The sequence below is a fragment of the Crinia signifera genome, chromosome 19, assembly GCF_055691185.1.
Source record: "Crinia signifera chromosome 19, ASM5569118v1, whole genome shotgun sequence".
In the NCBI taxonomy this organism is placed as follows: Eukaryota; Metazoa; Chordata; class Amphibia; order Anura; family Myobatrachidae; genus Crinia; species Crinia signifera.
Window position 1 is genome coordinate 23,908,997 of NC_139226.1, and position 21,517 is coordinate 23,930,513.

The window sequence follows — 21,517 nt, forward strand, 5'->3', positions numbered from 1 at the left end:
ACCACTGTCTGTTTTCCAGTGTTTGGGAGGAAAAGGTTGATTGTTATATGCCCTCATACATTACCAGATTGTATTCCCACCAGACAGATTGGACAGATATCTTTTAGGTGTGTAACCTATTTAGCCCTCAGCATCAAGCCAGTTGCTAAGACACACCAGGTTATTTACATTTTCAGATGATAAACAAACTCTCTTCTTCTGCACAATATGACCAGCAAGAGAAAACAACCTTTCACAGGGTACTGATGTTGCAGGTGTGGCCAAGTACTTCTGTGCAATAGAGGCCAGCCTGCTGTGTGAGCCTGCATGTTTGGACCACCACTCTTAACGGACAGGACTCTGTACTGATGGTGGGCTCCGCTCTGTATCGACGCACACTGTTCTCAACTGAATCTTCCTCTTGTTCAGAATCAGACTCTGATGAAGCAGCCAATAGGGCTAACTTTTTATTTGGTGGCTCTGTTGCTGCTTCCACCAGTTTCTCTGCAGCAAACCTCTGTTCCTTGAGTAAGTTGGTGACTGAGGCCCACACCTCAACTCTCTCAGGTCTGGGTATACACTTGAGGTCTTTGAATCTTGGATCCAATGCACTAGCAATATTCAGATATGCAAGATTGGCATTTCCCTTGCGTGTCTCCGGGTCTGTTCAATTTGACCACGTAGGCAGGGTCATCATCTGAGCTCGCCATGACCCGAGAGAGATGGCAAAAAGCAGGTAGAACCACAGAGCACGAAACATACTTTTCTGCTCCCAGAAGTTCCGTCACATACCTGCAACAGTAAAACAAAAATTCAAACCCATTTTGTTGGGTGTGGGAGAACGGCACTGACAATTCTCGTGGATACCAACAGTGGTATCCCAGTACTCAGACAGTCCCCAGTAAATATACTAAACCGTCCTACCCTTAACCCTCCCTGCAGGATCTTCACCGATGGGATACCGAGAGCCAGCATTATAACTACATCCCATTCATGCTACATCTTTTACAGACAGTGCAGTGAGAAAATGAAATATATGATGTATGTAAAATATACCTGCAGGGCTCCAGCAGCGTTTCCAACCTCTGCAGTTTGTCCATTTCAGCTTTAGTTGGCATGGCAATCTTGGTGTTGTGTGTGGTGAGGACATCCCTCAGTGGCTGTTCATTTCTGCAGACGCTTTTTACCATGTCCAGAGTCGAATTCCATTTGGTTGGAATGTCTTGTATAAGTGACTCCTTCAATTTGTTGTTTTTCTAATTCTGCAGCATTTGATGGACTGTGTTTAAAGTGGCCCACAACCTTTCTGCATTTGGCCAGGACATTGTCAAATGCACTGTTCTGTAAAGATACAGTAATAGAATGCTGGAGACTGTGTGCAGTGCAGGGGATGTGTTCAAAAGGCAGATGTCTTGCAGTGGCAATCAAATTTCTTGTGCTATCTGTGCTAAGTGTGCTGACTTTATCTGAAATGTCCCACTCCTGTGCAACATGAATAAAATGTTCTGCACATGTTTCAGCAAAATGTCTCTCTTCTGTTTTCATTACAGTCAGAGCATGTGAATGCAGCTCCCACTTTTCATCTATATAATGCACTGTAACTCCAAGGTAATTATGGTTACCCAGCGATGTCCAGTAGTCTCCAGTGAGAGCAACATGTGGTGCATGTTGTAACGCTGTTGCTTTTGTAGTCCTCTCCTTTTCATACAAGTAATGTATTCTTCTTGTGATGGTGCGTCTTGAGGGAGGCTCATATGTGCTGTCATTCGTTGCGATCCTAAGAATGTTCTTGAGACCGACATCTTCCACAATAATAATCGGCCTGCAGCTTGTAGCTATCCACTTCGCTAAGTTATTTGTTAGCTTTTCTTGCTTTTGTTTATCTATACTTCTCCCATATGTTGTATCCAACGTAGTCTGCCGAAGCCTCACTGCACTGTTTGTTTCGTTGGGTGATTTTCTGGAATCAACGCTGTGTATTGCATTTAAATGATACTTTAAACTCAAAGTACCCCGGTGATAAGACAATTCAACGTTGCAGTGTTTACAAACAACTTTGGTTTTATCAACTCTGCCGTCTGGAAGAGATTTAAAATGAAAATGTCCATGTAATATTTCTGTTCCTTTCTCCATTTAATCATTTCTGTGAGGGGGGACAGAAAAAAAGTGAGATAAGACCACTGTATCATATAGAAAAAAAAAGTAGACTTTATACCCCAGTTTTGCAGTGACACTGATTAATGATTGTCTTGCAAGCAGGGCCCTCCTAACGTTTGACTGTCTGTAAATACTAAGTTTGTTCTATCACTATCTTCAATATCTTCAAGCACAATGGAATATGCTGTGCTATATAATGAACTGTTAATAAATTAAGGGCCCTCAGTAAGCTGCCGCAGGATACAACTTTCATTACCCCCTTTCCATACCTCAACCTCAGACGATCTCTTGTAGTCTTGCACGATGCTCCCGTTGCTGCTGGTCAGTAGTTAGGAATTGCGTGTCTTGCCGGACAGCCTGCGGTGATGTCACTCTGTCCGTTCTTTAGTACTGCCACTTTATCATTCTACTCAGGTTTGCTGGAATGTTAAGGTAGGGATTGGACACTGACATGCAAACTTATAGACCTGTTTAGAATTGTGTACTCACCCCATCCCCTGTGAAATACAGTACCCACCCTATTACCCCAGCCCCAGTGGCTTGTACCCCTCTGTTATGTGGCTGCAGTAGCATCCTCCCCTGATGTACCCCTCTGGTATGGCAGCCACCCCTCTGTTATGGGGCTGCCGTAGCATCCTCCCCTGATGTACCCCTCTGGTATGGCATCCACCCCTCTGTTATGGGGCTGCAGTAACATCCTCCCCTGATGTACCCCTCTGGTATGGCATCCACCCCTCTGTTATGAGGCTGCAGTGGCATTCTCCCCTGATGTACCCCTCTGGTATGGCATCCACCCCTCTGCTATGGGGCTGCAGTAACATCCTCCCCTGATGTACCCCTCTGGTATGGCATCCACCCCTCTGCTATGGGGCTGCCGTAACATCCTCCCCTGATGTACCCCTCTGGTATGGCATCCACCCCTCTGTTATGGGGCTGCCGTAGCATCCTCCCCTGATGTACCCCTCTGGTATGGCATCCACCCCTCTGTTATGGGGCTGCAGTAGCATCCTCCCCTGATGTACCCCTCTGGTATGGCATCCACCCCTCTGTTATGGGGCTGCAGTAGCATCCTCACCTGATGTACCCCTCTGGTATGGCATCCACCCCTCTGTTATGAGGCTGCAGTAGCATCCTCACCTGATGTACCCCTCTGGTATGGCATCCACCCCTCTGTTATGGGGCTGCCGTAACATCCTCCCCTGATGTACCCCTCTAGTATGGCATCCACCCCTCTGTTATGGGGCTGCAGTAACATCCTCCCCTGATGTACCACTCTGGTATGGCATCCACCCCTCTGTTATGGGGCTGCAGTAGCATCCTCTCCTGATGTACACCTCAGGAATGGCATCCACCACTCTGTTATGGGGCTGCAGTAGCATCCTCCCCTGATGTACCCCTCTGGTATGGCATCCACCCCTCTGTTATGGGGCTGCAGTAACATCCTCCCCTGATGTACCCCTCTGGTATGGCATCCACCCCTCTGTTATGGGGCTGCAGTAGCATCCTCCCCTAATGTACCCCTCTGGTATGGCATCCACCCCTCTGTTATGGGGCTGCAGTGACATCCTCCCCTGATGTACCCCTCTGGTATGGCATCCACCCCTCTGTTATGGGGCTGCAGTAGCATCCTCCCCTGATGTACCCCTCTGGTATGGCATCCACCCCTCTGTTATGGGGCTGCCGTAGCATCCTCCCCTGATGTACCCCTCTGGTATGGCATCCACCCCTCTGTTATGGGGCTGCAGTAGCATCCTCCCCTGATGTACCCCTCTGGTATGGCATCCACCCCTCTGTTATGGGGCTGCCGTTGCATCCTCTCCTGATGTACCCCTCTGGTATGGCATCCACCCCTCTGTTATGGGGCTGCAGTAGCATCCTCCCCTGATGTACCCCTCTGGTATGGCATCCACCCCTCTGTTATGGGGCTGCAGTAACATCCTCCCCCGATGTACCCCTCTGGTATGGCATCCACCCCTCTGTTAAGGGGCTGCAGTAGCATCCTCCCCCGATGTACCCCTCTGGTATGGCATCCACCCCTCTGTTATGGGGCTGCCGTAGCATCCTCCCCTGATGTACCCCTCTGGTATGGCATCCACCCCTCTGTTATGGGGCTGCCGTAACATCCTCCCCTGATGTACCCCTCTAGTATGGCATCCACCCCTCTGTTATGGGGCTGCCGTAACATCCTCCCCTGATGTACAACTCTGGTATGGCATCCACCCCTCTGTTATGGGGCTGCAGTAGCATCCTCACCTGATGTACCCCTCTGGTATGGCATCCACCCCTATGTTATGGGGCTGCCGTAACATCCTCCCCTGATGTACCCCTCTAGTATGGCATCCACCCCTCTGTTATGGGGCTGTATTAACATCCTCCCCTGATGTACCCCTCTAGTATGGCATCCACCCCTCTTTTATGGGGCTGCAGTAACATCCTCCCCTGATGTACCACTCTGGTATGGCATCCACCCCTCTGTTATGGGGCTGCAGTAGCATCCTCTCCTGATGTACCCCTCTGGTATGGCATCCACCCCTCTGTTATGGGGCTGCAGTAGCATCCTCCCCTGATGTACCCCTCTGGTATGGCATCCACCCCTCTGTTATGGGGCTGCAGTAACATCCTCCCCTGATGTACCCCTCTGGTATGGCATCCACCCCTCTGTTATGGGGCTGCAGTAGCATCCTCCCCAGATGTACCCCTCTGGTATGGCATCCACCCCTCTGTTATGGGGCTGCAGTAACATCCTCCCCTGATGTACCCCTCTGGTATGGCATCCACCCCTCTGTTATGGGGCTGCAGTAGCATCCTCCCCTGATGTACCCCTCTGGTATGGCATCCACCCCTCTGTTATGGGGCTGCCGTAGCATCCTCCCCTGATGTACCCCCTGGTATGGCATCCACCCCTCTGTTATGGGGCTGCAATAGCATCCTCCCCTGATGTACCCCTCTGGTATGGCATCCACCCCTCTGTTATGGGGCTGCAGTAACATCCTCCCCTGATGTACCCCTCTGGTATGGCATCCACCCCTCTGTTATGGGGCTGCAGTAACATCCTCCCCTGATGTACCCCTCTGGTATGGCATCCACCCCTCTGTTATGGGGCTGCAGTAGCATCCTCCCCTGATGTACCCCTCTGGTATAACATCCACCCCTCTGTGATGGGGCTGCCGTAGCATCCTCCCCTGATGTACCCCTCTGGTATGGCATCCACCCCTCTGTTATGGGGCTGCAGTAACATCCTCCCCTGATGTACCCCTCTGGTATGGCATCCACCCCTCTGTTATGGGGCTGCAGTAACATCCTCCCCTGATGTACCACTCTGGTATGGCATCCACCCCTCTGTTATGGGGCTGCAGTAGCATCCTCCCCTGATGTACCCTTCTGGTATGGCATCCACCCCTCTGTTATGGGGTTGCAGTAGCATCCTCCCCTGATGTACCCCTCTTGTATGGCATCCACCCCTCTGTTATGGGGCTGCAGTAGCATCTTCACCTGATGTACCCCTCTGGTATGGCATCCACCCCTCTGTTATGGGGCTGCAGTAGCATCCTCCCCTGATGTACCCCTCTGGTATGGCATCCACCCCTCTGTTATGGGGCTGCAGTAACATCCTCCCCTGATGTACCCCTCTGGTATGGCATCCACCCCTCTGTTATGGGGCTGCAGTAGCATCCTCACCTGATGTACCCCTCTGGTATGGCATCCACCCCTCTGTTATGGGGCTTCAGTAACATCCTCCCCTGACGTACCCCTCTGGTATGGCATCCACCCCTCTGTTATGGGGCTGCAGTAGCATCCTCCTTCATGTACCCCTCTGGTATGACATCCACCCCTCTGTTATGGGGCTGCAGTAGCATCCTCCCCTCATGTACCCCTCTGGTATGGCATCCTCCCCTCATGTTACCCCTCTGGTATGAGCCTGCAGTGACATCCTCCCCTCATGTAGACTACACAGTGTCCTTGCTCACATTCATAATGACCCCCTTTATACTAGTCATGTAATTACAGCCTTCTCTTGAGGCAAACTCACGATGGTATGATGATGTAGCCCTTTTGGATATTCAGCGTCTTTCCTTATGCACCTGGGGATCTTCTCCCTCCTCCTATCTGGCAGCCCCTCTGCTGTTACATGCACGGGGACCTCTGCAGTGTTATCCTGGCATCTTCCAAGTGCGGCAGCAGCACATGCACGTGGACCTCTGCACCGGTATCCTGGCGTCTTCCAAGTGCGGCAGCACATGCAAGGGGATCCTGGCGTCTTCTAAATGCTGCAGCACACTCGCGGGGACCACGGCAGACACGTCCTGGCATCCTCCAAGTGCCAATGCGCAAGCGCGCGGACCTCGGCTGCTGTGTCTTTGCGAGAAAATCTGGCGTCCTCCTAGTGCCGATGCGCATGCGCGCGGACCTCGGCTGCTGTGTCGGCGTGAAAATGCGCTGTTCTTCCGGCTTCCGGGTCTGAGATCAGTCGGATCACGTGACGTACGAGTTAACGCGTTAATGAAATTATCGGCGTTAACATGTTTTTGCGTTAACGCGATAATAACGCGTTAATCTGCCCACCACTAATATATATATATATATATATATATATATATATATATATATATATATATATATATACAGGTTGAGTATCCCGTATCCAAAATGCTCGGGACCAGGAGAATTTTGGATAGCGGATTATTCCGTATTTCGGAATATTTTAATATTTCAATGATGTATTTTGAAGTATCTTGCATTTATGCTGTATAAACACATAAAATACACACAAATATATTTTATTACCACATGAAATGCACACAAATATATTTTATTTGTTCAAAAAACAAGGTTTTAAAACGTGAAACAAAATGTGTGTACATCTCAGATATTGAATTTGAATACCAAGCAATCATTTTCTTGTACATATATAGTGCCAGTTACATATCATGTCCCCAGTGATGCTGTTACAAATGTCCCCAGTGAGTTTTTAGCAAAAAAAATTATTTTTTTCACTTTCTGGAATGTCCGTATTTCGGAATAATTCGGATAACGGATATTCGGATACGGGATACTCAACCTGTATATATATATATATATATATATATATATATATATATATATATATATATATATATATATATATATATATATATATATAATATATGCATGGAAGAATCCGTATGTACTGCAATAGTACCGGCACAAAATGAGCATGTTGAGTGTTAAAAAGCTGAAATAAAGAATATTATGAACTAAAAATGAAATAGTTGTTTGTCAGAACAAAACGCACTAATCAGATAACCAGGTCGTCAAATTCAGTTCTCTCCCTCCGGTTCAGGAAGTAATTGACCACCTGGATACCCTTCTCATGACATACAGTATGCTCATGTAGGGAGAATCTACATCACAGGTACACATCCAGGTTTCAGGCATTACTGGTAGATTGTCGATCTTTTTAAGGATGTCCATCATGTCTCTCGTATAGGAGGGGAGTTCGACGACAACATTTCTCAGTTGTTTGTCAACAAATGTGCTAGCTTTTTTCATCAACCCTCCCATACCTGACACTATGGGTCTTCCTGGAGGTTTTTGTCTCCTTGCAAGTGACAGGTTATTAAGCAATTTGGTATATTATAAATGCATAACTCAAATCAACTGTCCTATAAAACAAAATTAATTAAATTTTACCATTAAACTTCCTAACAATATTATTGCCAATATCGCTTTGCTTACAACAATTATCTCTCTTGGACGGAACCACTCTGGATGATGTATGCCTGTTTCCCCATTGCCTGCTCCACAGGCTTGATACTATTGCTTGAGGTGGCATTGTGACACACCTGCAACTCAGTTAGAGAAGCTGTGTTGCTCCCTCTTCCTTTTATATAACTAGTGACTCACGCTGACTCCTCCCCTTGATATAACTAGTGTCTCATGCTGACTCCTCCCCTTGATATAGCTAGTGGCTCATGCTGACTCCTCCATTTGATACAGCTAGTGGTTCATGTTGACTCCTCCCTTTGATATAGCTAATAGCTCATGTTGACTCCTCCGCTTGATATAGCTATTAGCTCATGGTGACTTCTCCTCATTTTGTAGCTAGTGGTTAATGTTGACTCCTCCCTATTAGCTCATACTGACTCCTACCTTTTATATAGCTAGTGGCTCATACTGAATATAACTTCTGCCATGAGTAATTAAAGTCTAATACAGGTAAGTGCCCATTGGCTTTTCAAACATTTTCATTTTTAATTTATATACAGTATAACATTAATTGACATACATTTGCGCATATCATAAACAAGTATTAAATTGCAACTACAAAAGTAGATTTATCCCTGATTCTGCACCCTTAGTAGCTTCCACAGAGTCAGACACAAAGAAGGTTATTCTGTACCCTTCTGACAATTGGCCTTATTCTAGTTCACTCTTAGATTCCTTCTCAGATGGACAAAGCCATGTGCACTGCAGGGGGGCAGATTTAACAGGTGCAAATAGAATTAGATTTGGGTGAGTTATTTTGTTTCTGTGCAGGGTAAATACTGACTGATTTATTTTTACACTGCAATATAGATCTCACTTTGAAGAAAAACCCCACACAGCGGCCAGTCCGGCTCTCTCTCCCCCTCTTTCTTCCCTGCTCTTTTCCTACTGCACGTTTCTCTCAGCCCAAACTGTCACTCCACCTGTCTCTCTGCCCCTAGTCCTCTCTCCTACCCATGCTTCCTCCCTCTCTCTTTCCTCCATCTCCTCTCTCTCTGTCTCTCTCTCTCTGTCTCTCTGTTTGTCTCTCTCTGGGCGGGATGTACTAACGGGAAAATGCGGTAAAACACCCGTTTTACCGCATTTTCCTATGTACTATCACCGGTTCGCCCCGTTTTCGCAGGCCAGGGTATCGCCACCCAGAGGGTGGCGATACCCTATAGAAGCCTATGGGCTTCTTTCGCCGCCCGACGTGCGCCGTCCGCGCGCCCACCCCCTCCCGTCCTCCTGTGATCATCTCCTCCCCCTGGTGTCACAGCCGGCAGGACATCCGGCTTCAGGGGGGAGGAGGAGACACAGGAGGACGCTGGCAGGCGCCGGGAGGTGACGGAGACCCCCGCAGCCAACATCACAGGTATCGCGGGGGTCTCCGTTACCGCAGCCCGATGCTGGCCGCATATGTTAGTACATATGCGGTAGCATCGCGGCGGCTGCCGTGCGAAGGGCGGAGATGTATGTTGATACATCCCGCCCTCTGTCTGTCTGTCTCTCTCTGTCTCTCTCTCTCTGTCTGTCTCTCTCTGTCTGTCTGTCTCTCTCTGTCTGTCTCTTTCTCTGTCTGTCTGTCTCTCTCTCTGTCTCTCTCTCTGTCTCTCTCTCTGTCTCTCTCTCTCTCTCTCTAGCCCTGTCTCTTCCCAACACCCTCTCTGACAGTCTATCTCCCCAACTCTACCCGGCACTGTTTCTCTCATGACACCCTCTCTCCCTCTATCTTTTGGCACAATTGCCCCCCCCCCACCCACCCCCCATGCACCTCCAAGATATTGCTATGGGGCCCACATCGTTCTAGTTACGCCTCTGGTGTAGGGGGTGCAACTGCTGTGGGGCCCGGGCCTTCCAGGGGCCCGAGGGCTAAGCAGGCACCCCCTGCACCCATTAGACCTTTTTTTATTACGTTGTGCCTCGGCAGCCGCAGCGCCGTCCCATCCCTCTTTCTTCCCCGTGCCTCCTCTTCCCCCCCTCCGCCAGCAGCACCTTTGGTCTGGACGGTGACCGTCACCTGGTCAATGAAGGGGAGGAACTGACTAATCCATCCTCTGCTCTCCCAGACTCCCCCCTGTCTCCTCAATGCTGCCGGGGCTCAACGTCACTATCTGGTGACCAGCCCCGGCGCTCAAAAGGAATACTGCTGCTGCTGGCATAGTGCTGGAAGCCAGATATCTGCGGCGCTGAGGGGACACCTCTGAAGAGATCCGCTGAGGTCCCGGCGCTGATGTGGAGGTAACAAGCCATCTCTCTGTCTCTCTCTTCCTCTCTACCCCTACCCATCATTCTCACCCTCCATTGCTCTGCCCCTATTCATTCTCCTCCCATTCATTTTCCCCATCTATCGCTTTCCACCCTTTCCCCTCCCTCTCCTCTCCCTCTCTTTCCTTCCCCCCCTCTCTCCTCCCTCTCCGCCATTTCCCACTGTCCTCCCCCCCTCTTTCTCTCCCCCATTCTGTCGCTCTACCTGGCACTGTCTCTCCCAGAATCTCTCCCTCCCTCCAACATTCTCTCTCACTCCTGCTCATTCCCCTCCCTTTCTCTCTTGCTTCTCTCCTTCTATTCTCACATTCTTTCTCTTTTCCTGACCACCCATCTCCCACCAGCATAATTTTTGTCCTTTAGCGGCATGAGGGGGTGGGGTGGGTGGGCCCATAGCAAAAGTTTGCTATGGGGCCTAAAGAGTTCTAGTTATGCCTCTGAGTTGATGTATCATACAACAGAAAAATACTTCCATTTAAAAGGTAATCACTTCATCTTGTTTCACTGTCCTCCCCATAAGAATCCAACTTAAGTGGTGAAAACGCAGTGAATCTTAACCCTTGGAATGACACTGAAATGAATTCACTCAACACCAAAGTATAGAGAAATGCTTTACTTGAAGAATAATAAAAGATAATAAAAGAATAACTTGATTACATATATTGCAAAGGCCAAAGCAAACTTAACACACTAAATATATAAACCTACTATACTAATTAAATTGATAAAAACCTTAACTCAATATCAGAAGACCAGGGACAGAATCAGCCAGTACCTCAGGGATAATTACCTGCACCTCCAGCTCCAATCACGCAGCCCCTGAACTGCTTCCTCAATTCCTTAACCACTCCCCCTTTATGCCCAATATTTATACTTTATTCAGCTCAGTTATTTCATTATTCATATGGCCTAAAATGTGATTGGAGCAGTCAGTATTGAATTAATGATATTATAATCAGTCACATCATTTCAGACTGGTAACTAGGAAGAGAAATTTCGAGGTCTCGTTGACCTGGAGGCCTTGGGGTCTACGCATGCGTACCCCGTTATCTGGTTAGTTCTCATTTCTAGACAAAACTGTGCAGACTGGCTGTCTGCCCTTGTCCTCTGTTACATCAATAAGGCATTCTTAAACTCAGAAATCCAAAACAATATCTCATAAGAAATTACTTATTTCAGCAGTATTCTGACTCCACACGCCATCTTGTAACGATATATGCAAGTCATGCCTAACAAAATGGCCGCCGTTTCTGACATATTATCACTGTTTAGCGCAAAGGGAAGGCCTCATACGCAGTGAATAGTACATTGTGCAACAGGCAAAAGTCATCTGCAGCAATAATAGCAGCAGTCAGGAAAACAGAATATGATAAAAGCATAGATTTATTGATTCGTTGATTTCTGTACATTGGAACAGTGGAAAGAATAAATAGAAGGGGAAAACTTAATATGGTGAAGCAAGTTTTAATAGGCAGTACCTAAAACAATACATAAAAGATAATAAATGAAATGCCAGGGGATGATTTCAAAGATAACAATTACCAGCTAAATAAGAGAACTGGTTTTAAACAGTTCTTAACCCCTTCCTGACAGAGCCTGTTTTTGCCTTCCTGACAGAGCCCTTTTTTTCAATTCTGACATGTCTCACTTAAGTGGGGATAACTTTTTTTTGCTTTTACTTATCCCAGTGATTTTGAGATTGTTTTTTCGTGACACATTGTACTTCAAGTTAGTGGTAAATTTTCGTCGATACAGTCTGTGTTTTTTTGTGAAAAATACCAAAATATCGTGAAAAAATGGAAAATTTAGCGATTTGCAAAATGTTAAATTTTCTGCTTGTGAGACAAATAATCTTACCACTCAAAATAGTGAATAACTAACATAGACCATATGTCTACTTTATGTTGACATCATTATTTCAACTTCCTTTTAATTTTTTGGGACACTAGGAGGCTTACAATATGAATAGCAAATTCTCAAATTTTCAAGAAAATTTCAAACACTGATTTTTTTAGGGACCAGTTCAGTTCTGATGTGACTTTGAGGGACTTGTATGTGAGACACCCCCATAAATGATGCCATTTCAAAAACTGCACCCCTCACAGTATTCAAAACAGCATTTTGGAAGTTTGTTAACCCTTTAGGTGTTTCACAGGAATTAAAACAAAGTGTAGGTGAAATTTCAAAATTTCTTTTTTTTTGCAGATTTGCAATTTTAATACATTTTTCTAAGGAACACAGTACATTTTACTAGAGAAATGTGACTAAAAATTGATTCCCCCAATTCTTTTGTTTTCATAAATATCCTATATGTGGCCCTAGTGTGCACGGTGACCAAACCACAGGCTTCATAATAGAAGGAGCACCTACTTGATTTTGGAGCCTCCTTTTTATGAGATTATTTTTTAGGCACCATGTAGGTTTCTAGGCACCATAACATGCTAAAAGTTAGGAACCCCCCCACAAGTGACCCCATTTTGCAAACTACACCCCTCAGGGAATTCAGCTAGGGGTATAGTGTACATTTCAAACCCGCAGGGGTTTCACCAATTGTGGTACAACTGGGCAGTGAAAATGAAAAATTATTTTTTTTACACAAAAATGCAGTTCTGGCTCCAAATTTGTCATTTTCAGAAGGTATGAAGGAGAAAAAGCACCCCAAAATCTGTGCCCCAATTTCTCCCGAGTACAGCAATGCCTCACATGTGACCAAAAAATACCAGTTGGGTGCATGGCAGGACTCAAAAGGGAAGGAGTGATTTTTGGATTTTGCAGCTCAGATTCTGGTGGAATTTTGGTGGGTGCTATGTCGCATTAGCAAGACCCCCCAAGCACCAATACAGTGGAACCCCCCCACAAGTCACCCCATTTTGCAAACTACACCCCTCAGGGAATTCATCTAGGGGTATAGTGTACATTTCAAACCCCCAGGGGTTTCACCAATTTTGATACAAGTGGGCAGTGAAAATGAAAAATTACATTTTTTTACACAAAAATGCAGTTCTGGCTCAAAATTTTTCATTTTCAGAAGGTATGAAGGAGAAAAAGCACCCCAAAATCTGTGCCCCAATTTCTCCCGAGTACGGCAATGCCTCACATGTGACCAAAAAATACCAGTTGGGTGCATGGCAGGACTCAGAAGGGAAGGAGTGATTTTTGGATTTTGCAGCTCAGATTCTGGTGGAATGAATGGTGGGTGCTATGTTGCACCAATACAGTGGAACCCCCCCACAAGTCACCCCATTTTGCAAAGTACACCCCTCAGGGAATTCATCTAGTGGTATAGTGTACATTTCAAACCCCCAGGGGTTTCACCAATTTTGATACAAGTGGGCAGTGAAAATGAAAAATTACATTTTTTTACACAAAAATGCAGTTCTGGCTCACAATTTTTCATTTTCAGAAGGTATGAAGGAGAAAAAGCACCCCAAAATATGTGCCCCAATTTCTTCCGAGTACGGCAATGCCTCACATGTGACCAAAAAATACCAGTTGGGTGCATGGCAGGACTCAGAACGGAAGGAGTGATTTTTGGATTTTGCGGCTCAGATTCTGGTGGAATTTTGGTGGGTGCTATGTCGCATTAGCAAGACCCCCCAAGCACCAATACAGTGGAACCCCCCCACAAGTCACCCCATTTTGAAAACTACACCCCTCTGGGAATTCATCTAGGGGTATAGTGTACATTTAAAACCCCCAGGGGTTTCACCAATTTTGATACAAGTGGGCAGTGAAAAAGAAAAATTACATTTTTTACACAAAAATGCAGTTCTGGCTCAAAATTTTTCATTTTCAGAAGGTATGAAGGAGAAAAAGCACCCCAAAATCTGTGCCCCAATTTCTCCCGAGTACGGCAATGCCTCACATGTGACCAAAAAATACCAGTTGGGTGCATGGCAGGACTCAGAAGGGAAGGAGTGATTTTTGGATTTTGCAGCTCAGATTCTGGTGGAATTTTGGTGGGTGCTATGTCGCATTAGCAAGACCCCCCAAGCACCAATACAGTGGAACCCCCCCACAAGTCACCCCATTTTGAAAACTACACCCCTCAGGGAATTCATCTAGGGGTATAGTGTACATTTCAAACCCCCAGGGGTTTCACCAATTTTGATACAAGTGGGCAGTGAAAATGAAAAATTACATTTTTTTACACAAAAATGCAGTTCTGGCTCAAAATTTTTCATTTTCAGAAGGTATGAAGGAGAAAAAGCACCCCAAAATCTGTGCCCCAATATCTCCCGAGTACGGCAATGCCTCACATGTGACCAAAAAATACCAGTTGGGTGCATGGCAGGACTCAGAACGGAAGGAGTGATTTTTGGATTTTGCAGCACACATTCTGGTGGAATGAATGGTGGGTGCTATGTTGCACCAATACAGTGGAACCCCCCCACAAGTCACCCCATTTTGCAAAGTACACCCCTCAGGGAATTCATCTAGGGGTATAGTGTACATTTCAAACCCCCAGGGGTTTCACCAATTTTGATACAAGTGGGCAGTGAAAATGAAAAATTACATTTTTTTACACAAAAATGCAGTTCTGGCTCACAATTTTTCATTTTCAGAAGGTATGAAGGAGAAAAAGCACCCCAAAATATGTGCCCCAATTTCTTCCGAGTACGGCAATGCCTCACATGTGACCAAAAAATACCAGTTGGGTGCATGGCAGGACTCAGAACGGAAGGAGTGATTTTTGGATTTTGTGGCTCAGATTCTGGTGGAATTTTGGTGGGTGCTATGTCGCATTAGCAAGACCCCCCAAGCACCAATACAGTGGAACCCCCCCACAAGTGACCCCATTTTGCAAACTACACCCCTCAGGGAATTCATCTAGGGGTATAGTGTACATTTAAAACCCCCAGGGGTTTCACCAATTTTGATACAAGTGGGCAGTGAAAAAGAAAAATTACATTTTTTACACAAAAATGCAGTTCTGGCTCAAAATTTTTCATTTTCAGAAGGTATGAAGGAGAAAAAGCACCCCAAAATCTGTGCCCCAATTTCTCCCGAGTACGGCAATGCCTCACATGTGACCAAAAAATACCAGTTGGGTGCATGGCAGGACTCAGAAGGGAAGGAGTGATTTTTGGATTTTGCAGCACAGATTCTGGTGGAATGAATGGTGGGTGCTATGTTGCACCAATACAGTGGAACCCCCCCACAAGTCACCCCATTTTGCAAACTACACCCCTCAGGGAATTCATCTAGGGGTATAGTGTACATTTCAAACCCCCAGGGGTTTCACCAATTTTGATACAAGTGGGCAGTGAAAATGAAAAATTACATTTTTTTACACAAAAATGCAGTTCTGGCTCAAAATATTTCATTTTCACAAGGAATGAAGGAGACAAAGCACCCCAAAATCTGTGCCCCAATTTCTCCCGAGTACGGCAATGCCTCATGTGTGACCAAAAAGTGGCAGGACTCAGAAGGGAAGGAGTGATATTTGGAGTTTGCAGCACAAATTCTGGTGGAATTTTGGTGGGTGCTATGTCGCATTAGCAAGACCCCCCAAGCACCAATACAGTGGAACCCCCCCACAAGTCACCCCATTTTGAAAACTACACCCCTCAGGGAATTCATCTAGGGGTATAGTGTACATTTAAAACCCCCAGGGGTTTCACCAATTTTGATACAAGTGGGCAGTGAAAAAGAAAAATTACATTTTTTACACAAAAATGCAGTTCTGGCTCAAAATTTTTCATTTTCAGAAGGTATGAAGGAGAAAAAGCACCCCAAAATCTGTGCCCCAATATCTCCCGAGTACGGCAATGCCTCACATGTGACCAAAAAATACCAGTTGGGTGCATGGCAGGACTCAGAAGGGAAGGAGTGATTTTTGGATTTTGCGGCTCAGATTCTGGTGGAATGAATGGTGGGTGCTATGTGGCATTAGCAAGACCCCCGAAGCACGGTGAAATTATGAACCTAATATTCCATAGATGTGTGGTATAATTTAAAACACTCCTTTATACATAGGCCGGGTTTGTCGGGGCAAGTGTCACACTGGAAAATAGTTTGCTTTCTTATTCCCTTTTTATAGCAAACTTTGCACCTTTTTTGTGTCCTGCCCTTTTTTCCAGTGGAGGGGATTTCATCAGGAAAATGCTGCCCTGGTACAATACGGGGGCCAGTACTAGAAGTACTGGGGCCCTCTGCCTGCTGGTTCCCAAATATTAGGCCCTTTATGACTTCCTCTTGAAAGTGCATAAATGTCCCCCTCTGGCCGGTAGAACGGAATAGCACGTAAGCGTTATACAGTGCCATCTGGATGATATACACGGCCACCTTCTTGTACCAGATTTTTGTTTTCCGCAGGGCACTGTACGGCTTCAGTACCTGATCTGAAAGATCCACTCCGCCCATGTACCTATTGTAATCCAGGATACAATTAGGTTTTGAGGTGTGGGTACTGGTACCTCGTACAGGGACGGAGGTGGTACTGTCTCCGTGAATTGTTGTCAGTATAAGGACATCCCTCTTGTCCTTATATTTGACCAACAACATATTTTCGGTGCATATTCCCCTGCTTTCACCCCTTCTCATTACTTGGGCAATGTGCGTTTTTGGGAGGCCTCTTTGGTTCTTGCGCACAGTACCGCAAGCTGCTGTACCTCTTGAACCAAGGGCCTTAAACAGGGGGATGCTAGTGTAAAAGTTATCCACATAGAGGTGATAACCTTTATCCAGGAAGGGGTGCACTAAATCCCAGACAATTTTCCCACTAACACCTACGAGGGAGGGGGGGCATTCTGGCGGTTGAATTCTTGAATCCTTCCCTTCATAAACCCTAAACCTGTGGGTGTACCCTGAGGTGCTTTCACACAGCTTATACATTTTTATGCCATACCTTGCCCTCTTACTGGGAAGGTACTGGCGGAATTTAACCCTTCCTTTAAAATGTATAAGGGACTCGTCGATACAAATAAATTTTTCAGGGATGTACACCTCTTCAAATTTGGCACTGAAATGATCAATGACCGGCCTGACTTTGAATAGCCGGTCAAAGGTGGGATCATCTCTGGGTGGGCACTGTGCATTATCGGTGTAATGTATGAATTTAAGAATTGTCTCAAATCGAGTCCGGGGCATGGCCATACGGTAAAATGGAGTACTGTACAGAACATCTGTACTCCAATATTGCCTAATTTCTGGCTTTTTTACTATGCCCATATGAAACACCAGACCCCAAAACGTCATCATCTCTACTGCATCTACAGGGGTCCACCTAGCAAATGATGACGTGGGGTTTTGAGCAATAAACTGCTGGGCATATAAATTAGTTTGGTCCACCATTAAATTTATAAAATCATCAGAGAAAAATAATTTGAAAAAGTCAATTTCTCTGAGACCTGTGGAATCAAATTGGATTCCTGGCATGCCCAAAAACTCAGGAACCTGGGGCTCAAAATTGTCTGGTGGTGGGGTCCATACTAGATCAATTATTGGGGGGGGGAATCTCAGCTGATCTACGGGGGCGTCTTTGAGGGGGTCCCTCATCAGCAGAGGAGGAAGAGGAGCTTAAGGCAAATCCTTCAAATTCCCCGCTTGCATCACTGCCTGTGTCAGAGTCAGAAGCAAGCATGGCATATGCCTCCTCCACTGAATACATTCTCCTGGATGATTGGGAGGACATTTGGGAGGACATTTGGGAGGACATTTGGGATGCCATTTTTATTTTTGTGTTACCGGTAGTGAAATGTTTCAACACGTGTATAGTGTAGGGGGGGGCACAAACTTTATTTCAATCCGGGGGGTATGTAGTGTGTAGTGTGTATGTGGTGCAGAAAAAAAAAAAAATGCTTTATACCAATAAAAAAAAAAAAAATGAAGGGGTTAAAAAAAAAAAAAAATGAAGGGGTTAAAAAAAAAAAAAGGAAGGGGTTAAAAAAAAAAAAGGTCCTGCGCCAAAAATTGAGCACAGATGTTGGTCAGTAACGTCTGTCACTGAACAGCGCTCAAAGGCAACAGGAATTTGATCAAAAAAAAAAAAAAAATAGATCAACCCTGTGCCGAAAGAGATGATCAGTGATGTACGTCACTGATCAGCGCACAGCGGCCACAGGACACCCACAAAATCACAGTGTGTGTAAAAAAAAAAATTAAAAAAATACCCCACAGCACACACACAAAAAAAAAAGGTGATCAGTGATGCGACACTGATTACCAGTGAGGTGCAGCAGGTGCACAACCTTTGGTGCAACTGACAGGTATATATAAAAAAAAAAACCTCTGTACCCCCAAAAAAGTTGCTGATCACCTCAGATATAGTGATCAGCACAAAAGGCGGGGACAGCAGACACAAAATTTAGCACTCTCTATCACTATCTCTCTCTATCTCTCTATCTCTCACTATCTAACACTATCTAACACTCTATGACACTGCAGCAGCAGCACTCACAGGTATATCTATATATAAAAAAAAACCTGCGCCCCCAAAAAGTTACTGATCAGTTAATTTATACTGATCAGCACAAAAGGAGGGGGCAGCAGTCAGTTATATAAAAAATAGTAGCACAATCTGTCACTATCTCTCTCTATCTCTCTCTATCTCTCTCTCTCTATCTCTCTCTATCTCTCTATAACTATCACACTGCAGCAGCACAAAATATAGCACTCTGTCAGTAGGCCTCTCTCTCTATCTCTCTCTCTATCTCTCTCTCTCTATCTATAACTATATCACACTGCAGCAGCACAAAATATAGCACTCTCTGACACTATCTCTCTCTCTATCTCTCTCTATCTCTCTCTATCTCTCTCTCTCTATCTCTCTCTATCTCTCTCTATCTATCTCTATCTATCTCTCTCTATCTATCTCTATCTATCTCTCTATCTATCTAGCTAATACTAATACAGTGCAGCAGCACAATATCACAGTATGGCACAATTATTGCACAGGATCCAGGAAGCAATCAGCAGCGATCAGGTAAGTATTGCAGCAAGTATTTCTGGTCAGTATGGCGGCAGGGGGGTACGGTGACCGCACTGCACGCTTTCCAGACCGGAATGGCGTCTGCAGTGCAGTCACCGTTAGTTTAAATCTCCCTCCTTGGCTGTGATTGGTCCGTCGGTCCGACGGACCAATCACGGCCTTTGGGGGCGGGCGGGGTGAGGTGGGGTGACACCAGTGTCACCCTTACACCCCGCGGTGATTGGTGCTGTACTTTACAGCACCAATCACCTCTGATCCCGTGTCACCGGCGAACGTTATTCGCCGGTGACACAGGAAAACGCTGTGAATGGCTGTTCACACTGAACAGCCAATCACAGCGATCGCCGACGGGGGGGCGGCATCGCAGCCCCCCCGGGGCATGCACGGACATGTCTGCTGTCAGGGACAGCAGACATGTTGAAACTGTCACCGCGTCTATAGACGCGGTGACAGTTTAAATCCATGACGTACATTTACGCCATGTGTCGGGAAGTGCTTCCCGACCATGACGTAAATGTACGTCAAATGTCGGGAAGGGGTTAAAAGCAAACTATAATCACCGGCCCATTGTCCGCGATGCAGGAATACGTAGCTGGAAGGCAATCATCTCCAACACGTGGAGCGTCGAAACGCATGGGAAATTGTGGCACTTAAACTTTAACAACATAACATTGTAAATATTGTATCTTTAATTAACTAATCAGGGACATTTTGGGGGAAATTTACTAATATGGATTCGTAGGAAAAATTCGTATTTTCCTAGGAAAATACGAATTTTTGGAGTGTATTTGTATTTTTGGCATTTACTAAGCCAAAAATACAAATATTTGTATTCATATTGATGGGACATTCGTATTCGTATTTACAAATACGAATGTGTACACCATCGATAGAATACGACAGGAATCACCATTCAAAAGAATGGTGGTTCCTGATTTACTAAGCAGCCGTATTGAAAATACGGCTGCTCTTAGGCGTGAAATGCCTGGCCAAATAGGACAGGAAAATACACCTTATTTTCCTGTCGTATTTGCTTTAAGCCTGCACGGATCAGTCAGATCCGTGCAGGCTTCAGTGTTAAAAAATAGAAAATTAAATAAATAAAAGAAGAAAAAAACAGCATGGGGTCTCCCCACAGCTGTAACCAGCACCAGGCTCAAGGAGCCGGGGCCGGTAATAAAAAATCAGGAAACCCCGCAAATAAGGGTTCCCTGATTTTTTACAACCAGCTCCAGGCTCCATGGCCGGGGCTTGTTCCCAAAATACGGGGGACAAAATGACTAGGGGTCCCCCGTATTTTAAGAACCAGCCCCAGGACAAACCAGCCAGCAGGGTAATGCCACAGCCGGGGGAAACTTATTATATAAGGTCCCGCAGCCAAAACATCACCCTACTGACCAGTCAGCTTGGCCAGGGGCCCTGGGGGAGTGGGGACCCCCCCCCCCCAATGAAGGGGTCCCCCCTCCAGGACTTACCTGACCAGGCTGAAGCCTGGTGCTGTCCCCGGTGACCCTGGAGCGGTGGTCACCGGGCTGATGGCAGTGTAAAAAAAGAATAAACTATTGTCTAATACTGGGGAACTATGAGTCCCAGCAAGCCTCCCCCGCAAGCTGGGACTTGGAGAACCACAAGTCCCAGCCTGCGGGGCATTAAAGGGCCCGCTAGCACTTGTAGTTCCACAGTATTAAAAATAGTAAAATAAAACACACTGACACACACTTAAAATAAAACTTTAATACATCCAAAGCCCATACATACTGATACTTACCTATCTTGAGCCCGTAGGTAGCCCTGGTCCTGATGTCCGGTCTCTTGGTCCTGTGTCGGCGTTCTGCTACATGTCGACCGTCGCTGTCCATGTCGACGTCGCTGTTGTTGTCCGGGTCCGACGAAATCCATGGAGGAGCCTATGGAAGGAAACCATACTCACCTGTCCCAGGGCGACGTAGTCCAGGGGGTCTTTGCAAAATAACAAACCGACAAGCCGAACCAGACCGATCAGCTGAGCCGCACGGTACTCTGTGTACGTGTGCGGCTCCGCCCCCGAATGCCGCTATTGGCCGCCTTGCGGTCTAGAGGCTCCTGATTGGCCACTAGGCCACAAGGCGGCCAATAGCGGCATTCGGGGGCGGAGCCGCACATGTACACAGAGTACCGTGAGGCTCAGCTGATCGGTCTGGTTCTGCTTGTCGGTTTGTTATTTTGCAAAGACCCCCTGGACTACAACGCCCTGGGACAGGTGAGTATTATTTCCTTCCATAGGTTCCTCCATGGATTTCATCGGACCCAGACACTGACAGCGACGTCGACATGGACAGCGACGGTCGACATGGAGCAGAACGCCGACACAGGACCAAGAGACCGGACATCAGGACCAGGGCTACCTACGGGCTCAAGATAGATAAGTATCAGTATGTATGGGCTTTGGATGTATTAAAGTTTTATTTTAAGTGTGTG